Source organism: Eptesicus fuscus, chromosome 12 (assembly GCF_027574615.1).
Source record: "Eptesicus fuscus isolate TK198812 chromosome 12, DD_ASM_mEF_20220401, whole genome shotgun sequence".
Lineage (NCBI taxonomy): Eukaryota > Metazoa > Chordata > Mammalia > Chiroptera > Vespertilionidae > Eptesicus > Eptesicus fuscus.
In genome coordinates this window covers 39,369,339-39,391,231 of record NC_072484.1, presented here as the reverse complement: position 1 = coordinate 39,391,231, position 21,893 = coordinate 39,369,339, and positions in this window count along the sequence as shown.

Here is a 21,893-nt window from a genome sequence, read left to right as displayed (position 1 = left end):
GCAGGATGCCCCCAAATTGCACCCGTTTTCCCCATGCAGAGTAGCTCCTGTCCTCCGTCTATCAGTAACCAGGAGAAACAGCCTCTCAGAAGTCTCTAAATCCTTAATCTTCAGGCTGCAGGTAGGAAAATTTGGCTTCTTCAAACTCCCAGAATCCCCTGAGAAATACAGGCATGAAGCCTTGGTTCTCTGTTAAGAAGACCGTGGAGTTATAACTACCAGGCAAAGAGGACCACAGCTCTCAGATGTCTGTTTTTCTGCTTCCACTGTGTTGCCCCCAGCTCTTCTTTGCAAGCTATTTCTGACAACCCTCCCTCGACGACTTTGATTCATTTCAATGTGGTTAAATCGAGGGAGTGTAAGAAGTGATTTAGAGTTGGATGTCCAAGGCCTATATAAAGATTGATTATAAAATAACTGAAGAGAAACAAATTAAAAAACTACCCTTCTTTAAAACTTCAAAAAGGTCAGTATCCTTAATTGGAGAGGCAGGTGTTAGATAACAGTGGTTGTTACAAATTCTTTGCAGATGTCAGCTTATAACTTCACCAGAGCGATTTGCAGTTAATATGGGCCTTGAGATGGAATAGTTACGTCCGAAAGCCTTGCTGTTGATTCTAAATTTGATGCTTTTTCAAGAAGTTGCACACAGATTTCCACAGTTGATCATCTGCATGGGTGAATTTTCCACTGGGAGGCTGATTTTGGAATTTGCTATCTGTGCAGACATATACTGGACAGTGACAATATAATTAATTTTAAAGGTTACATAGCAACCAAAGACACGGCTAAGATCTGAAAAGCTCTCAGCAAGTCTTGTTTATTTGCTGTAAACCTTTAGCTGTATAGAACTAATTTTTTTTCCTCTTTTCTTCTCTTACATCCCTTTTCTTTTCCTCCTCCTCCTCCTCCTTCATCTTACTTAAACATTTATTCAAACTTTGAGCTGAAGCTCAAAGTATCCGTTGTTGTTTAACAGACTACCCCAAAACATGGTGGCTTAAAATCACCTTTCTCGTGACTCTGGGTGGCTGGAGCTCAGCTGGGTGGTTCTTCTGACGGTCCCACAGGGGATCTCTCATATGGTTGCATTCAAATGGCATCTGGGGTTGGAATAACTGTGATAGCTCCACTCATACACCTGGGTCCTTGATGGGGATGACTCGAAGGTTGGCAGATCTCTCTCTCTCTCTCTCTCTCTCTCTCTCTCTCTCTCTCTCTGGCTCAGGATTCTTTACATGGCAGTTGGATTCCAAGAATGAGCATTTCAAGAGGACAAGCCCTAATGAGCAAGCATTTATTTGCCTCGTATACACATTGTGTTTGCTAATATCCCATTAGCCAAGTCAGGTGGGAGGGGATCACACAGACATAACTACTGGGAGGTGTGAGTCATTGGGGCCACAGACTAATACACTTCAGATCCATGATGCCATATTAGAAGAAAACCCTGTTTTTGCTCCTGTATCAAGTATGGATTTATAGAATTTATTGGAAATAAGGTTAGAATCATTCTTCAGCCATGAAAACAGGTAAGTTGAGCTAATGAATTCATTATTTAGTTGTAACATTTCATATTTGGTTGTGACACTTCATAGAATTGTGGTATTCTGATGCTAAAGAGAGCACAAGTGGCAGCCAGGCTTCCCAGCTTCCTCACTAAGGATCCACAAGATTCTGAGTCAGTCATCAGAGTTAACTGTCAGGCCCAATTGGGTGGTGATAATCAACAGTTTTTAAAACAAGAGTCCTGGTCAAGTGCATCAAAGTTCCATTGCTTTCACCCACTTCCTATGAGAAAGAACTTGCTTCTTAGTTATTCCCACCCATTCTTTACCTCCACAGAGACAAATCTTTTTGGACATTGTCTATCCATCATGTCAGTGGGTGCCTTTTGACATGCATTTGCCCTTAGCTATTTCCTAGGGACAGGCCAACTTTCTGACAACTTGCTCTAACTGGAGCACCTAATGCTGAGCCTGGCATATAGTACGTACTCAATAAATAATCCTTGCCTAAATAAATAAAACACTAGGTATAATATTGCAGCACAGGTTCACCTTTTTCTTTGGTTCCACGTACCAAAAAAAAAAAAAAAAAAGTTTTTAGCCCATTAAACATACTTTGACAATATTGTCTTTTGGATTAAAAACAGAATAGGCCTTTTTTTCTGTATTAGGATGAGGCAGAAGTTTAGAAAACTTCCAACCACACAATATACTTTTGTGGAGGAAAACTTTCCCTTTGTCATCAGTTAAGGTTATTAAAAATAATCAAGTAAAGAAAGTTGCTAAAATTAAAAAAAAAAAAAAAGGTCAGAACCAGAAGAAAACGTGGTGACTCGGACTTCGCTGTTAACAGCTTCCTATTTAAGGCCTTTGAAAGTGGTTACAGTACAAAAAAATTGCAAACCACCATGGCTTCTACCTGTGACTCTGAAACATGCTGATAAAGTGCTCTCTCATTTCCCTCTCTTTCTTGGCCCATTAGTGTTATTCTGCTATATTTGGAGCTGAGCTCCAGCCAAATCAATAAAGTCATTTATTATAAAGAAAACAGATTTAAGACACAACAGACTTGACGACTCTGATAAAACAGAGCAAGCTCCAAGTATGAATGCAGCGTTGAGTGAAGGATTTGATTTATATGCAGTACAGGAAAATCCAGTAAGCAGAAATGGAAGTTTTTATTGTCTTGTCTATAAATGACTGTCCATAAATATAAAAGTATTATTTATTAAAGTAAATTCAACATTTTATTGTAAATATGGCCATTGTAAATAACAACCCTTTATTATCTTCTACTCACAATGGTGCCTTTTAAATTTTAATCACCTCCGTAAAGTAGCTGCCTCAGTTTGCCAAGATTTACGTAAAAATAAATATCTATTTATGAGTCCACTTTATGCTTTACAAATTGCTCACCATGTATAACGCGTTAGTGGGAGGAGGGAATAGTACTAAAGGCGGAAGAGGGGGAATCCCATGTCTCCGATACCATCTGGTGTCAGTAATGATACATCCCGGGGTGAGTTAGAGGTGTCTACACCACGCTGGGACTTCTAAATGCCAGAGTGATTAGCATTTCCGTTTGGGAAGGGCTGGGTTCTTTTCTGGAAGGGGCTGGGCCGTTTCCTATGAAAAGTAACTGCAGGGATGAGATGAACTCTTTGTTGCAAAATACCTCCTTTACCCAGGTACCAAGGAACTTGGAATCTTCTTTTGGGTAACCCCATTTTTTATTCTTTTTTCCCCCTCCTAGAAACAGAGAAAGCATTTAAATAAACAGTCCTGGGGAAGGAGGCATCAAGTCACATCAACAGCAAAGCACCAATGTGATCTTCCCTCCCACGTGGAAAATCGCAAGGCCACGGCAGCAGATAGAAGCCCAAAGAAGGAGGAAAGACAGACGGACTCTGACAAAGCAGTGATGTCACCGTAGAGAGGCCAATGGTACTGATGACGAGCTGGGCCTTCCACATGGTTTTGCCAAGTCTGATCCCGCAAAGCTGTCATCACTGGTGATATCATTGTATTGAGGGTGACTGCCAGATAAAAGGATGTGACACAAAAGAGTCAACGGAAGGCAACATTCCTCAAATACTGGCATAGTCTGCTGAGATGCTCTGAGAAGGCTTTGGGACCTTTAAGACCTGAGCGCTCATCTCAGAGTGACTCTGGCCAAGTCCAGCGGCAGCACCCAGCCTCGGGGTCATTTGTTACTAGGAAGGGAGCTGTTGGTGCTGGGTTGACCTGTTGAGTCCCCATCAGCAACCACAAAAGACCTCCTGTGTCAGAGCAGCAATGAAGTGCTTTCTTCATAAAAACCTTGTTAACCTTCATGAAAGTAGTATTAATCATTATCAAGTTCCCTGAAGTTAAAAGAGCAATTATTTCTGCATTAGACCTTTACTTTTGTCCTCCATTTTTTCTTCAAAGACTATCATTAGCTAGCTGTCTAGCTATCATCTATCTCAGTGGTCGGCAAACTGCGGCTCGCGAGCCACATGCGGCTCGTGAGCCACAGTTTGCCACTCTTTTGACTACTAAGTTTGCCAACCACTGATCTATCTACCTAGCTATCTCTAGATATCTAGATAGACAAATAGGTATTACATATCTATCAGTATAAACCAGTGGTTTTCACTGGTTGAGACTCACAGGTTGAGAACCGCTAGCAGGGTCACCTAAGACCATCGGAAAACACAGATATTTACATTACGATTCATAACAGTAGCAAAATTACAGTTATGAAGTAGCAACAAAATTAATTTTATGGTTGGGGGTCACCACAACATGAGGAACTGTATTAAAGGGTCGCGGCATTAGAAAGGTTGAGAACCACTGGTATAAACTAATATACTGATTTACATTATTTATTAATATAATGAATTCACCAATTTACTTCGGTGGAAAATTTCTTTATTTCTTCTCTGAGCATTTGTAGTTGTATCCATTAGGCTTCCACCAGGAAACCAGAAAGCAGTCTCAGTATACAAAATCAGTGAATTTTAATCAGTAACGGGTGACCTGGTTACAGGAGTGATGAAAGAGCTGTGAGTGATGGTGAGGCATGCAGAGATTAACAGCAGCAGGAAGCTCCTACTCCTAGGCTGGAGGACCATGGGCGGGGCAGGGCTCTGTGATTAGAGCCCAAGGTCTAGGATTATCCAAGGAACCCTTGTCCCTGCAGACCTGGCTGTGGAGCTGGAGTCTAGAAGGAGAGAAGCTTTGGTAGAAAACACTGTCCCAAGCTGGGAGGCAGGAGAGATACCCAGACTTCTCCCTCTCTCCCACCTTATAATTTCCTCCCAGTGGGAAGCACTGTCAGAGGCCAGGAGCCTTCTGACATGGGAGCCTGGAAATTCAAAGGTCAGCCTCTCTACCCCACCCAAGAAGAAGAGAGAAGAATGGACTGGAAGGCAGAGGGAACCAAGAACGGACAAGGTCTTTTGTATATTTGTTCAAAAATGCAGAAGGTCTTGATGATCATTTTTGTAGGCTCTGAAGTTGTCATCTTGATCTGGTTTATCAGAAAAGACCTGGCAAGTGTGGAGAGTACCAGGTTTCAGATAGGACCTGTCCTACATGGAATCACACAATTGAATGATGGCTGAGGGTGCCAGTCTCCTGTGGGCTGGCAGATCCTCCAGTTCTGCTTGTGATACCAAATTCCTGAATAGGACCTCTTTCTTCTCCACCAACCGTCTCTATAAGTAGAAGCACGTTGATAGAATACTTACTCTCTCATTAGAATGAGCCAGAAAGACTTTTATTATTTTATTTATTCTCTTGTTTCCCTTAAATAATTATAAATTCATTTAAACCAATGTCATTAATGAGTGCTTACTCTGTGCTGGGCTCTATTCTAAGTCTTTTACATGTTTTATGCCTTTGAACCCTCAGGTGCTATTATTACCATCTTCATTTTCCAGCTGAAGAAGGTGAAGCAAAGAGAAATTGTATCAAGTGTGGAGTCAGAGTGTGAAGCCAGAAGCTGAGCCCTCACACACCCAGTACGTGTGCAAAGCTCAGGCCAGCACCACATTTACAGACCTGTACTTAGATTGCGTCTAAGACATTCTTGTCCTGTTTTTCCCATGCAAACATGCACTCTCATGTGGCTCCTTCGTTCCTCAGCCACGGAAGGTGTTCCAATAATGCTGAGTGATCTATGGCCCCGAGATTGCCGCGGACCCGCGGTTTCTTACATTATTTTATTCATCGGTAAAACAGAGCCCAAGGAACCCGACGCCCTAACTAGAAAGGAGAAGGAATGAGCTAATGTCTTTAAGGTCCACAGAGCTCCTTGGAATGTGAGGTTAGATAAATAGGAGGTTTATTAGTTCTGCCACTTAACAAGCCCCGTCAGTCTTTGCTTTCCAGCACACAGCGTGAATAAGCTACAGTCTCTCTCTGTTCATCTCTCCCACAGGCAGGCTGCCCATTTTAACTTGGACGGTGCTTCTGGACTGACAGCGGAGGGGCTGGGATTGCTGGAGGAGGAGCTGGGAACGGGACTAATGGAGGCATTGATTTCACAAAGATGAGTTCCACTTGTTAAGCATATTAGTAGGGACCAGCAGCCCAGACAGACCTTATTTCGTGCTGCGGTGGAAGCTTGAGGGGCTTGCTTTCCTTGTGCCAGACTGCTCAGGGCTGGCCCTTTTCAGGGAGAAAGAGAAGGTGGTTTCTTCATTTGGACCTGCCTTTCTGAGGGACCCATACCAGGCTATATTAAAGATGTCGATATCAAAGTCCACTTGCTCTGGAAGCTTTTCTCCCCCTCCCCTTTCGCTATTGAACCGTCATGCTAAGGTCCCACAGACAATGACCTCACCAGGCACCAATGGCTCCCACATTCCAGCGCCAATGGCCAATTCTCTCTACTGACCACCGTACTGGACACACTCTCTCTTCCTTGAAACACTGTGTTCATTTCAGGATTCTTATTTTCCTCTTGCCCCAATGGCTGCTTTGTCTCCTTTTTCTTTTTTTTTCTTTTCTTTTTTTTTTTTTAATATATTTTATTGATTTTTTACAGAGAGAAAGGGAGAGGGATAGAGAGTTAGAAACATCGATGAGAGAGAAACATCGATCAGCTGCCTCCTGCATACCCCCCACTGGGGATGTGCCCGCAACCAAGGTACATGCCCTTGACCGGGATCGAACCTGGGACCTTTCAGTCCGCAGGCCGACGCTCCATCCACTGAGCCAAACCGGTTTCGGCTCCTTTTTCTATATTCTTCTCAGATCAATGTCTAAATACTAGAGTGCTCCAAGGCTAATGCCCACCCCTCATTTCTCTTCTGTCTAAAATCCCACCCTAGGTGATCTCATCATTACAAAGGCTTCCTGTGTCATCCCTAAGCCAATGACTCTCATATTTACAGCTTCAGCCTTGACCTACTCTCTAAACTCCAGACTCTTAGATCCAGTCACCTATTTAACATCTCTCTTTGGCTGAGATATGCATCCCACACGTGTCCAAAACTGAACTCTGGCCCCCATCTCCAAACTGTTCCACCCACTGTCTTTCTCATCTCAACATTATTCAGGTCCCAGACCTCAGAATCATCTTGGCTCTTTTTTTTATTTTAACACTCCATCTCTAAATCCCACTGGCTTTATCCTCAAAATATCTTCAGAACGCAAGTTTCTCCCCCTCTCTGCAGCCGGTTTCTTGGTCTGACCCAGCCTCCTCTGATTATCGCAGCAGCCTCCCAAGCGGTCTCTTAGCTTTCACACTTGCCCCTATGGTCCATTCCCAACACAGCGGCCAGAGGGTCTTTGAAAATATAAATTAGATCCTATCACTCTTCTGCTAGAAATTCTCCAATGGCTTCTCAAATCATGCAGAATAAAATCCAAATTTGTGATAGAAAATCATGTTTTTTTCCTGTCACCAGCTCTCTGACCTCATCTTCCTCTCTCACTACAGTGGCCTCCATCATGATCCTTAAACATGTCCAGGGTGCTTTTGACTCCAGGCCTTTGACTTGCTGTTTCCTTTGCCTCAAATGACCTTTCATCAGATGTCCACATGGCTTTTTTCTTCATTCTGGTTCCTGCTTGAAAGTCATCTTTTAAGAGATGAATTCCTTGATCATCATATCCAATAAAGCATCCTTTCCATCAATCTATTAACCTCTTTGTTGTTACCTTGCTTTATTTTTTTCTTACTATTTTATGATAACCTGATAGATTATATATTTATTTATTTTATTACTTATTTCTTTCCTTAAAATAGAAAATATTATATCATTTGTACAAGAGCTTTCTCTGTTTTCTATACCACTATACCTCCATGGGAGTCACACAAATATATGTTGAATTAATAAATGACTTTCTTCTGATTAGTAGAAGTTAAAATGTTTGTGTATGTTGTGCATATCTGGTGTGTGTGTGTGTGTGTGTGTGTGTGTGTGTGTGTGTGTGGCACACAGACTCCCCAAAGGCTGTGTGCATGGGAGGTTAGATTTTATTTTCTTCCTGGGAATTCCATGTGTTTTATTCTGTACCCTCTGTGCCATTATGGCTCCAGGAAAAGGAGCAGAGTAAGTGTATCCTTGGAAAGAGAGGATATGATGTAGGGAAGGTTATTGCTGCATAGAAAGGAAAAGGAATAACTTACTCCTGCTAGTCCAAGATGACTATGGGAAGGGAAGGGAGACAAAGCAATCAGATACAAACATGACACACTCACCCTCCATATCCCCCTCCCACCTCAGTGGAGATCACAAAAATCTGAGAATACAGGGAGTTTTCCTGTTTTTTTATTTGAGATTCTGAAAAGAGACCATATCGTAAAGGAATATTCTACCTTCTCTATATCAATCTATGAATCAGAATAAAATTGTTGCTATACCATAATTAGGAGAAGGACAGTTTGAAATTCGTGCCCTAGAACCAATTCCCTACTCAACTTAGTTTCTCATGCCTTCAAAAATATCTAGAAGTTCCAAATTGCTCCTGGCTGGTGAGATTACCAGGAATCACTGCAGTGATGTTGAAGTGATCCTGTTGCCACGCCTGCTGAAGAGGTTACTCAGGCTACACAGCAAATGCAAATCACTTTCACATGTCAGAGATGAAAAGGATGAGGAAAAGTTGACCTGGGATAGAGTCACTTGAGAAGGCCACCTGGTTCTTGCCATGACAAGAAGCAAAAGACCACAAATCTACCAGTCACAGGTTTCAGCAGCAGATGACAGCAGGGGCAAGCAGTGGCCAATAGAATATTAGGCCATCACAACAGAGGCCAACTATGACCCATGTTAATCCATGACCCCCTTCTCCTGCTGGTACAAAGATATGATGAGTTACCACACACATCCGTTTACCCAGAGAAGATATTTGGGACATTTAACAGTAGTCTAGCCCAGGTAGACACTGTCTATAAAATGGGTTAATTTTTTCTTCCCTGCCCTGAGGTCAGGAAGATACTTTCTTTTGTTGGTTTTATGTAGTATGAACTTTATAGCTAGTCCTTCCATCTTCAGTTATTTTAATGTACCTGGGATTGATTTTTGTGTACGGTGTGAGGTAGGGATTCAATTTAATATCTTCCCCATTATTGATCCCTAAAACTTCCAAAAGTTCCTAGATTTTTGTTTTTTCTACCAAGTGGTGATGTTTCTGTAATAGAATGGGTTTGATGGGATGTTAGTGACCATGTGTATCTAGGGATTATTTGTAAGTCAGGTATTTGCTAGTTGGTTGCTTATTTCTATTTCTCTTATTGTCCATGAATGCTCCATGTAGCTTTTAATCTCCAGGACCAAGTTTTTATATGTTGACAGACTAAATCAAGTACATTGGCTGGTTGTAACATCAGTACATATCACATTTGCCCAAGTTCCTCTATAGAACTAAAATAGAAAATAATTCTGACTCAGTATGTGACACATTTCCTTTCCACATTACTTTGATGGAAGGGAAGCCCAAGGCAGAAAAACTATGAATCAGCAAGGGTGAAAATAAAGTCTCTAAAAGCCTGACACTCTTAAGAATTTCTTTGCACTGAGGCCATACATTTTTGAGTAAACAATAAGCATTTATTCAGCATCTGCAAAATGAATTTTAAGTTTACAAAGACTTAAAAAATGGCCAAATCCCTAGTTCTCTGCAATAGGCAAACCAGAAATTCACTTAATTTGTTACTCATCGTTTTGGCCTATAAACTCAAATACTTATTAACGCTGTAAATATGCCTTTTTACTGGCTGTCTGACAGCTCCCATGCTTTCTGTGCTGTCTCCTTAAACATTTATGAGTGTTCATGAATATGCAAATACACAATCTAATGTCTGCAAATGGTTGCAAGTACAAATGCTATGTTAATATTTCATACAGTGATGGGAGCAAATCAACAATCATAAATTTTGAACAAATATGTTGCCTCATTAATAACTAATGAAGCAGTGCATAGAGCTGAGGATTTGGCATTTAATGCTAGAAGCCTTTCAGGCAAGGCCCTGTGTCCAAAAATGTCATTAAGATCTCTCCTTGCAGGGTGGTTTCTGTATAGGGTGGGGTGGGGAGGTTTTTGAAAAGAGAGGGTTCCATAATAGTTGTTTTACAAACTGAAACTCGCATTACTATATATAGTAGCAATAAAAATAATTCTCATGACCAATGAGTTGTCCTAAAAGAGGACCTTCATGCACAAGGCGTGTGCTTGACTGGTGTTTCCATTTTCCTGAGAGCTGATGAAGACATGTAATATCAGCTAGGAGAGCTTAAGTTCTTAGTGGAAACCTAGACATGTAACATCAAAGAAATTTGATGGCTTAATCCCTTTAGCCTCTCAGCAGACTCAGAGAGATGAAGGGTTGCCTTGAGAAGCAGGGACTGCTGTGGGACTCATAGCTTTTGGTTCATGATCTCATTCCTGCCATACTTTGCCAAGATGCCACCTCTCTGGGGTGCCAATTTCTAAGAAATCTAGTATCCTGGTTAATCAGATATTAAAGTGAAAACTCACAATTATTATATATCTGAGCGATTATGTCAACGATTTATAATAGAATAAAGTATCAATAACAGATTTAAAAGTCACTTTATATTTCTGGATGTCAATATATTCATTTATAAATTGGAACAAGAGCCTTTTTATCTCCAAATTGAAAACTCTCAGTGAGCTCTTCCTTGAATGAGATGCAAGATGTTTCAGAATTTTTCAGCTTCCCTGAATTATCATAAAGAGCATCATCAGTGACCATATTATAGGTCTATAGGAATAAGATGTATGATGATAGAATAAAATAGTATTGACTATATAGTATATCCTGGAAGATTCTCTTCAAAAATAAATTCTTGGTGATAAAACTATGGTATACCTTGACTCTGGTGGATTACAGGAATCTACACATGTGATAAATTGGCACAGAACTAAATATTTACACGCAATAGTGCATAAAAACTAGGGAAATCCCAATAAGATTAGTGAATTGTATCCATGCTAACTTCCTGGTTGTTGTACTCTACCATAGTTATGCAAGGTGTTACCACTGAGGAAAGCAGAGGAAAAGGTACATGGCATCTCTTTGTATTGTTTCTTATCGCTGTATGCGAAGCTATAGTCATCATAAAATTAAACAATTTATAAAAACTACAATTAAAATACAATTAAACAATTTTTTTAAAAGCTCTTTGTGGTCAGTTGACATGGAATTGTTCCCACAATTCTTAGGGACACCTTGGACTGAGAAGATCATAGCAGGTATTTCAATATGTTTTATGTTTTGACTTTGACCCATGACATCCATGGAGTGTTGGCAAGTGCAGTGGACAGGTTGGCAGGCCTAGGGACCTGGACACACTAAATTCTTGTGTTCTCTATCAATGTGATTTTGAGCAAATTACTTTCTGCTTAGACCCTGTTTCCTCACTTAGAAAATACTATGGTGAAATTAGCATGGAGCTAGCTCTTAGCAAGCAGTAAGACACCACCACCCCACCTCTACCACTCTCCAACTTCACCTACCTCTCCACATCCAGGGCAGATATTTCCTTTCATTTCAAAACACTTTTGCTTTCCCTTTAAAAAAATAAATTTTGTATTATGAAAAAAATGTGAGAATATGCAAGAAATATTTTAATGATCTCTCAACAATTATGAACTCAGGGCCAAACTGTTTTTCTCTATACCTCACATACTTCTTTTTCTAGCACCTTATCACACACACATCCTGCCCCAACAGCTAATCATTTTGAAGCAAATCACCGATATCACAGCATTTCATCTGTAAATATTTTTAAATGTATTTCTGAGAAAAACCACCACAAAAACATAATCACAACACCACCATAATTTCTAAAACATTAACACTTTTTAATATCATCATGATCAAATTTCCCTAATGTCTCGTGATTTTTTTAAATAGATTGTCCAAATAATATTCTTAATGAGGTCATAGAAGATATTTCTAATGCATGTTTCTTTCCTGCTAGCTTCAGAATTTTTCTGAACACAGCACTCCAGACCACACAGTGGCATAGAGACCAATGGCTTGCCCTGGACTGGAGTTCTGATAAGTCCACTTGGACCCGTGGTTTCTTATTGATTTTTAAGTCACAACTGAGACTCTGACACAAAGCTGGTGGTTCTTTCTCTTATGATTAATCTTTAAATTTTTCAAAAAAAATTTAATAAAATTAAAAATACCTATTTCTATATATTTAAAAAACATATGTTAAATATAAAAGTCATATTTTTAATCTAGGCTTTTCTGCAAGTGATGATGACCAGGCCAGTTGGGATTCAGCATCCCGGTTTGAATCAAAGCATCATCACTTGCCAGACACATGACAAAACCTGTCTTGATCCCCTTGAGCTGCAGCTCCCTTATCCATTAAATGGAGATGAAAGAATACCTGCCCCAAAGGACTGCACTGAAGATCAAATGAACTCATTTAAGTAATTGATAGTAATTACAAGCAATTAATAAAAATGAAAAATAATTGGCCCAATAACCAACATGGGGTTGGTATTTATATATTGTACTTACTATGCTGTTTACTATATTACTTTAGAACATTACTCTAACATCATTTTTGGAATCTAGAATGATAATACTGGAAATTCCACTTATGTGAGGCCAGACTTCTGAAAACCACAATCATTCTGAACACAGCCATAGTCCTGAAAATTATGAGAGGGAAAGAAAAAGAACTTGACTTGCAAGGAAAACATGTTTTTGAAGATCAAAGTGGAGCTACTTCTACCTTGAGAACTGCCAGAGCAGGTAGTGGGAGAGGCCAGAGCAGGGAGTGGGAGAGGCCAGAGCAGAGAGTAAGAGAGGCCAGAGCAGGGAGTGGGAGAGGCCAGAGCAGAGAGTAAGAAAGGCCAGAGCAGGTAGTGGGAGAGGCCAGAGCAGGGAGTGGGAGAGGCCAGAAAGAACAGCCCTTTGAACTACTCAGAGTGGAGACACATGGGGCTTTCACATCTTCTGAGGGCATCCCTGCATTTCCGAAGAACCAGAAAATGATGCTCCTGGGATGACCCAATGAAATATTAAAAATACTAACACTGAAAAATAAGTGAATTGTGTATGACTTTTTAGAACTAAGGGTGAATTGTAAGGTACTTCACATAGAATACACACACACACACACACACACACACACACACACACACACACAATGGGCAACACTTCTCAGTTGGGTAAATATTTTTCAAAGTGCTTCAAAACCTTTTTTGCATTTTCTTTTTAGCACTTTTTGGAGCTTTGCTGGCAGCAAGATACACAATAGATAGAACCCGGTGCTCTCATGGGTCTGAAAAGGGGTTTGGGCCCATATTCTGGAGTGTCTGTCTTTAGGTCCTGTTCAGAGCAGTGTCTTGTTTAAATGTGGTTGCTCAGTAGTTTCCCATTTTTAGAATCCTCTGGGGTAGAGTGGAATGGAGTCGTGCTTGGCCCATTGGCAGAGCAAAGTTACAAAAGAAGAAAACAGCACCAAGCCAGGCAAGGGCAGGAAATTCTTTCAGAGCCAAGAACACAACACGGCTTGGTCACATAGGTGACTGAATCTGGGCAAATAGGTCTCAGCAGAGTGGCACAGAGAGGAGCCTAAGACCCAGCCCTCTCTTGACTCTGAAATTGCCCAGGAATCTTGAAAACAGAATGTGTTTGGAAGACAGGATATCTAAGCCAAGAGCTGCCTGAACCAGCCCAGGACAGGGAGCCAACCAATCTGCATGGGATTTCTACGCCCCCCCGCCGCCCGCCCCAAGCCTTTAATGATGTTGTCTGGGACTTTGGACTGACATAGGCCTGGTAGGTGGCAATGAAAGACAGAGGATGGGAGAATTTCAGGATTTTTTTTTTTTTTTACATCAGAGTATGAAATAGAACCAACTGTGCACTAAAGAGAGCAAGTGAATAGAGGACAATAACATTTTCATAGGCATAGACTGACCTTCACCTGGATGTTGGGGTGGGCAGTTTGTTAGAATTACCAGGGACCTTATGAAACCACAGGGTTGAATATGACCAGTGAAGACCTTTTTAATCTTTGCCCTTCAACTTAGTGAATTCTTATTTTGAAATTGTGGAACCCATGACCTCATCGCCTCTACTCTTCCCAAAGTTTGCCCAGCCGTGCCAATTAATGTCTAAAGCTCGAATTTTGTGCTCACCACGTCTTCAGGAGAGAATAGAATTGAAAATAAGAATAGGGGCTTGGCCAGGTAGCTCAGTTGGTTAGAGTGTTGTACCAATACACCAAGATTGCAGGTTCAATCCCTGGTCAGGGCACATTCAACCAATGAATGCATAAGTAACTGAAACAACAAATCCATCTCTCTCTCTCTCTCTCTCTCTCTCTCTCTCTCTCTCTCTCTCTCTCTCTCTCTCTCTCTCTCCCCCCTCCCTCTATCCCTCCTGTCCCTTTCAAATCAATCAATAAACATGTGCAAAAACAAGAATAGGGAACAACTAAAAAGAGCATCTCTTTCCCCTTTGATTCTTCCTTCTGTTTCAAACCTCTTTGCTTCCACGATGAGCCTCCAATTAATCCGCTCTAAATTGTTCTCTGAATTGCTCACATCTTCCCTTAACTGTGAAGTATCAATTTATTCCTGCCCTCAAAGTCTGAGAGTTTTTTTTATTGCTAGACTAAACCTGTATACATTTTACAAGAGGCATTTTTTTTTTTTTTTGGTAAACTAAACAAAGTGAAGCAACAGAACAACAGCACAAAATGATCAGAATAGAAAGTATGAGGATTATCCCTAAGGTAGCAGCCAGGCAGCAATACGGAAGAGTTTCCTAAGGGAAAATAGTCCAGAGGGCGTACCCTGATGTTTTATAAACCAGATGGTGCCTTTAGGGACCAAGAAGCCCCAATTTATTCTGCAGTAGCCGAACTTGCTGTGAAATATATTAGTGACCTAAAAAGAAAAACATGGATGCAACCTCCAGAGTTTGTATTGTGATTAGGTTAGGGAGCAACAAAAAATGGAAGGGTCCAGTACACAGGTGAAGAGCGTAAGCAAGATTCATCCACCTCCTGATATGCCTTGATGTCCTCTTCCCTTCCTGCCAGGAGTGTCCTCCCCATCACTGCTGAGCCAAACCCTTTAGGCCCCCTCTGGTCTTCCACACCGTTTCTCTATCCATCGATTCAGCATAACAAAGCCTTTTCCAAACAGGGAATTCAACTGACTAGGCTTGGAAAATTGGCTGGCTCCAGTTGTTTGTACTCCCTCAGCCTCTTGCCTCGTTTGTAAAATGAGACTAATAATGACTCCCTCAATGGGGAATTATAAATGTGAAACTGGAACATAGTATGTGACTAACTAACAGTAGCCATTATTATTTATAGCAGTGATACTGTTAAGACAGATCATTTAGCACTTATACAAACTCAAGGGTGATGCTCAAAATATGTAATAAAAGTCAGGGATGGGCACCATTCCATCAGAGCCAACAGTTGGCCTGGTCTGAGAATATAGGTCTCTGTAGCAGTAATACCCCAGCTGCTGGATTGTGGGGCCCGAGGATGGGTGTGTGAAGGGAGGGTTTGAAGGGATCCAAGTAGCAGATGAAGAGCTCAGCAAGCTTAGAGCATGGGTTATGTACTAACCACCCAAAGGAGAAGTACTAAAATATTTTAATTACAAGTACCCCTGTAGTGGGGAGAAAAGATCAAATATTAACCCTGCATATAATGCCTTACACTATTACTTAATAAGTCATGTTATCTGCACATGACTTATGGTCTCAAACAGATTACAAGCTAATGGCTGAATGTTGAAACACAGACTCTCCAAATAACAGTGTGGACTATCGGGTGTTCAAGAAACACTTATCATTGGGTTGTTAAATAGAAAATACCGTTGAATATTATTTTTATGTATCACTCATATTTTGACCAAAATAGAAAATACCGTTGAATATTATTTTTATGTATCACTCATATTTTGACCACTTTCTAAAAGGGATTTATGATGGTTTAACACACAGGACCATCGATGCCTTAGAATCACATTAGTTCAAGGGCAGTAACACGAGAGCCTAGGAATAAAATGCAGTGAGCCAACCTGTGGTTTGTTCACAGCAGAGCCCAGAGTTTTGTGACTCACCCAAAGCAAAAAGGGAAAGTGATTTAATTATCGAATAAAAAGAAACACAGAAGCACACAAATATTTCCCTCTAGGAGGAAGTCATTATCCTGGTATGAGGTGTATTGGACACCACTATGGGCCTTGTCTTCAAGAGCGGGCCCTCCTCTCCCTTTGCATTGTGGCTCCTGAGCTCCTGTCCCTCACTAGCCCCATACTGTATGTCCCAGCTGCTCCAGAAGTCTTGGTGTGGTCTCATCACTCCATGGCCTTCCACACCTCAGAGTCTTTGCAGAGGTTGTTCCTCTGCCTGGAATTCTCTTTCTTCACTTTCTTCCTTCATCATACAGTTCAAATTAACCTCCTCTTTGACACCTGTTCCCTTCAGAATGGCTCAGTGATGCCTCTCATCCCATCCAGAAACTAGGCCACCTACACCCACTACAGTATTGTAGCTCACGAATGTGTTAATCCCTTCTGCCTTCTACCCACAGCTCCAAACCTTACCTTTATGCTCCTATCTGGTTTTGATTTCAGACCCTGGTAACTGGATTTCTCTCTCTGACTTTTCAGTGAAAAATTCATGTAGAGTCCGTTGGCTTTTGATTTTGCTTCTCCCCAAGGAGAATATGTCTTTATAAAAGATATTCCAGTTCCAGGAGGGCATCAGCTTACCTTTTGTGATTTAGAAAAAGCTTCCCAGAGGGAACAGCTAACTTAGAGACCTCAGGGTGGCATGTTTTTCCTTCCAGCTCCCTGACAGAGCACGTGGCTAAAGGAGTGGAGTGTGGAGGAGCCTGTGTGCACTGCAAAAACTTCACATCTCTGATTCCTGGCGCAACCCCTCGGCCTAGGCTCACAGTGGGAGGGGGCAGACACAAAGCTGTTCCTAGTTCCTCCAGGAGAAATCTCTCTCTTTGAGCTAGCATTCTGTTAGACACCATCTTCATCATGTGAATCTTTGCTTGCGTGTCTGACTCCCAGGGTTAAGAGACTGGAGTCATCTGTATATCCCTAGAGTCTTTCATTTACCTCTCACCACTCCACAAATTTCTTTCAAATAATCCAGTGAATTAATACACAGCAAGAAGTTTTAATGGACCCCCACCATTTTCTTGATTAACTCCATTTCACCAATATCAGTCAACAGAACCACAGTTATGCTGAAAGTCATTTTGTTCACTGGGAAAATGTTAGATTGGGAACCTCTGGACAGACTTTGTTGGGGTAGAAGCCGGAGTCAAGTCTAGACAGGATATTCAGCTGATAGTCAGCTATTGGGTCAAAATTTTGCCAAAAGAGGGAGAATGACTCTTTATTAGCAAGTTAATTAGAAGTAAATCATTGTGCAAGGTGGGGGTATACCACTTAGAGAAGGATTTAAAGAGCTTTGGGTGAAATTTTGCTTCCCCTTTCTGTGACTCATACCATGTCTCTAATGCTTTCTAAAACTGTGAGGCTGTAAGGCCAAAAAACTTTGCTCATTCAGGGCTGAGCTTTGAACAGGAGTGGTGCCCAAGACTTAAGATACTGTGTGACCCAATAGTTAGGACTTATATTCAGAGATGAACCACCAGACCTAATAATAAGTGGATTGATTTGTTCCAAATAGGTATATCCATACATGTAAGTATCTTGTCATGGATACTGCTTCCTTGTTCAGTCAGAGTCAGGCATTCAAAGGATAATGTTTTAAAGTGATTCTGGGGGACATGGGGAGGCTGACTATGTCTCGGCTTTATCAGCCAAGGGAAAAGAGAAAGTCAGCCTGTAGCTTGCCTAGGTTAGGTGCATTTCAATGTATTAGCGGTCTCAGGGCTTCTCCCAGAAGGTAGCCTGAGTTCAGTGTTTTGAACCATGAAGGCCATTACGTGTTCAGAGAGCTCTTTTCTCTGGTTTAATCCTCCTGCTCTGCTAAGTTCCTGAGCCCAGGTTTTTGAATAATTGAACTGAGAAAATACACATTTAGTGGGAAAGTTTATAATTTGTATTCTTCATGTCTTTTTCATTTGAAGTGAAAGTAAAGTTGCTCCTAAACAATGATCAAAACAGTATCTGGCACATAGTAGGAAATATGTATGAGAAAGAATGAATATGATGGGCTACAATTGTATCAAAGTGTGATTATCAAATAATGTGATCTAATGACTAACTTTAGAACAAACGACTATGAAAATTACTCTCTATTTTAGGTTTTATGATAAACATGAATCACCAGATCCCTAAATCACCTTGACATTTCTGAGTCTTATGAGTCCTGGGTTCAGGATATTTCAAGTCTGAATTATCCTTCTGATAAATTTCCAGGCTTCTTTTTGGTGTAAGGGGCAATCAGAATAATGATAATGAAAGCTAGCCTTGAGTTCCTTTTATGCACCTGTCCCTGTATAGCTTTAAAATACACGTTTGAGTATCTACTTTTATATGTGAGGCTAGAGATTAGTGGCTAAATCTCAATTTGAATCTATGTATGTGTTAAACACAAAACTTGTGCTCTTGCTTCTGTATTTGCACCAACCAGAGAAATGTCTCCTTTGAAGGAATCAGATTAAAATTGAGAGTAATAAACCCAGGATTTCTAATCCAGGTGACTTAGACACCATCATATTGATATTAACTAACATCACTGTGATCAGTCCATACTTTCACCTACCAAAGTTACATTTTCCTGTCATTGAACAACAATAACACCACCACTATTACAACAACAAAATTTGGCACCCTAAAATGCTAACTGACGGGAAACATGTCTCCTAAAATACATGATCTGTCATGAAAAAAAAAATGGTGTTAAATCTCTTAAGGAAGATTATCAAGTTAGAATACTTGCCTTTATGCTTCATGGAGCCCTCAGAAGTTAAAGAAAGTGCAATTATCTATTTTTGAAATTTAATCTTGAATGGTTCTGTGGCTGCTGATGACCTAACACCGCTTGAGTAGGATGGGTCTAGACGATCATGACTCACCGATTGTCTCATGAAGGTGAGAGTTGACAAAGAATCTGTGGACTCTAAAGAGAATTGGCTTCTACAACTGGTGAGCATGGCATTTAATGTGGCTAGATCAGCAAGAGAAGGATTTTGATGGTATCACATTGAAAACCCTGAAGACAAAATTATCAAAACAACTGGCAGAATTTATAAGTGATATACAGTACCCAGTTGACGACTCATATTTAGATGTTGTCTAATGAAGAGCCATTAAGTTTGATAAAAAAAATTATAAGATTGAGTATATTAATTTAAAAAAAGTGAGTCCAGGTTTCCTGCCATGGACAGCTGGATGGATAGTAGAATTAATCTTAGATAACAGAGCACTTAGTGATGGTGAAATAAATAAAACAAAATAAACTGAAAGTTAACTCTTGATAACAAAGAAAATAAAATTAAACACATACAGTAAAAACATGGAAACACATCTTAAAGTCTTTAACTAAACAGAAATAACTAAAATAATCGTACCACAAGTAAATGACTAATCTGAGTTATAATGACAAAGGTATTTCTTTAGGATTATGGAAGGAAATGTTCTTATCCTTTGGCAGAACTCAGGCTGAACCATGTGCAATTTTTTATGATCTCTTGTGCAAAGCAGACCAATCAGTTTGCCTCCAGCAAATGGCTGGCCCTGCTCCCCAGAAACCACATTCATAACTGTTGGAAATTGCCTACCAGCACCTCAGTTTGGAGTTTGGAGCTAAAACCTTTTGGAATCCATTGATGACCCTTTGACATCTTTGTTTGTTTGATAGATATTATTTTAGAATTTTGTCAAGGAAAGCATCTATGACCCTTATCCATCAAAGCCATAAGTACCATAAGTATTGGGATTGGAAGCATCATTCATTTTCTTTGAAGTTCTGGGTGTCTAGCACTGAAGGACATATGTCTTTCAAATCTTCAAAATGTTTATTGTCAGTGCCACAATGTTTACCATAAATCATTCATTCTTTTAAAAAAGATTCTTTGTTGGATTTCTCTAAGCTCTAGCACTATCCCCTCTCTGTGTCTAATATTCCTTAGAGCAAAGAATGGGACTGATAATTAAGTTGTGGAACCTTTATCCTCTACAGCTTAACACCAAGGAAAGAACATTGCTTAGAGAAATAGGAAAGATTTTCAGCAGTGTGTTTAAAAAAAAAAAAAAAAAGCAGACAAAGGAAGAAAAAGACAAAAGGGAGGAGGAAGCATAAAGGTACAATAAATTGCTGGTTGTAGCATGAAAATTGAAGAGCAGGGAGAAAAATATTAAAATGTTTGTATCTAGGTTCATATATCATAACATTAAGAGGGAAATGTGTAACTTTGAAATAAGTTTAGTAAAAGCGAGCTTTTAAAAAGGATTGTAAAATGCTGATAAAAGAAATTTGGAAGAACGTTTTAGGCACCAATCATTTCTTCTAAAATAAAAGAAGGAAGCTTCTGTATTTGTATTGCAAAAACCTTTATGATAAAGTGTCTCCAGAAAGCATCATAAATCGGAAATGAGTAAAATGTGATGTGAGCTTTTATGCTTTAAAAATGTGTAGATGTAAAGCAATGTTGGTTTTAAACAAGACAGTTGCTCTAGGCAATTCTTGAGACTGTGCCTCTATGGCAAATATCAAATAGTAGATAAAAGCAATTATCAGGGAAATCATGCATCTTATGTTAATAGAGCATAAACCTTTAGGGCAAGACTTTTTAGAGTAAGAGTATGTAGTCATTGCCTTGTCCCAGTGTGCCTTAGGAACCAAAAGACTTCATCTGTCCCAAAATATCTTCCTTGCTGGATTGGAATTAATATCCCTGAGGACCATTCTTTTTAATCAAAATATATTTAGAGAGCTCCTGCTAGAACACACATCTGCTACCCAGGAGAGAAAAAATACAAAATTACCTGTTACTACAGTAACTTGATTTAATAAAAATATTAGTTAGCTTGTGAATCTCGTGTAGAATTTAGAGAGTCGAGTACCTAGACAGAGCCATTTTATACAGGAAGGGTATTTCTAAAGTTACAGACCTGAGGGAGCTGCTCAAAGATGGGGCTTCATTAGGGCACCGAACAACTGGGGAGAAGAGCCCAGTAGAGGGCTTGTGGGGTGACAAATACAAATTTTGTCTTTTTCATAATTAGGATGTCTCTACTAGACTTTCTGGAACTTTATTCTAACCCCTTTCTCTGTAAAACGAGATTTGGGATACTTTGGTCTGTCTTGCTGCTCATCCAAATGTACCCCACTTCTGAAGTATCACAATGACCTGGAAGGAGGCCCAGTTGTTAGATACCGTCTTGTAGCCCAGAGAGTTGACCCATCTTTGGGATTTGATATTCAGGTGGACCTAGGAAGTCAAGATTTGCATGGTTCACCTCCACCATCACCCTCCCCCCTCGACACACACATTCACACAAAAAAAGAATAACAAAAGACTAATAACTAAAAAGAGATAGTCATCCAGTGACCAATAAGCTGAGGAGTTTCATTGGATCCATAGGAAAACAGCCTTATAATGGAACATCAAGATATGCTCTAACCAGGAACCCAAATTCCAAATTAGAAATGCTAATAGGAAATAAAAAATGGGCTGTTGTGTTGGTGAGTTCAGTGAATGCTGCTTGGAACATGGGTCCATTTCCTTAAGAAATCAAGGCACTTTTTTTTCTCCTTGGTCCTGCCTTTCTTCTCGTTGATGGAAAAAAAAAAGAGAGAGAGAGAGAGAAATAACCAACATCCCAGTGTGTGTCCCCGAGCACTGTATTTGTGGAAGGGTGGTATGACCTTCCAACGACAAATTTGGCAGTCAGCTGGCTTGGGGGATGAGAATGTGTGTTCACTGTTGGTAA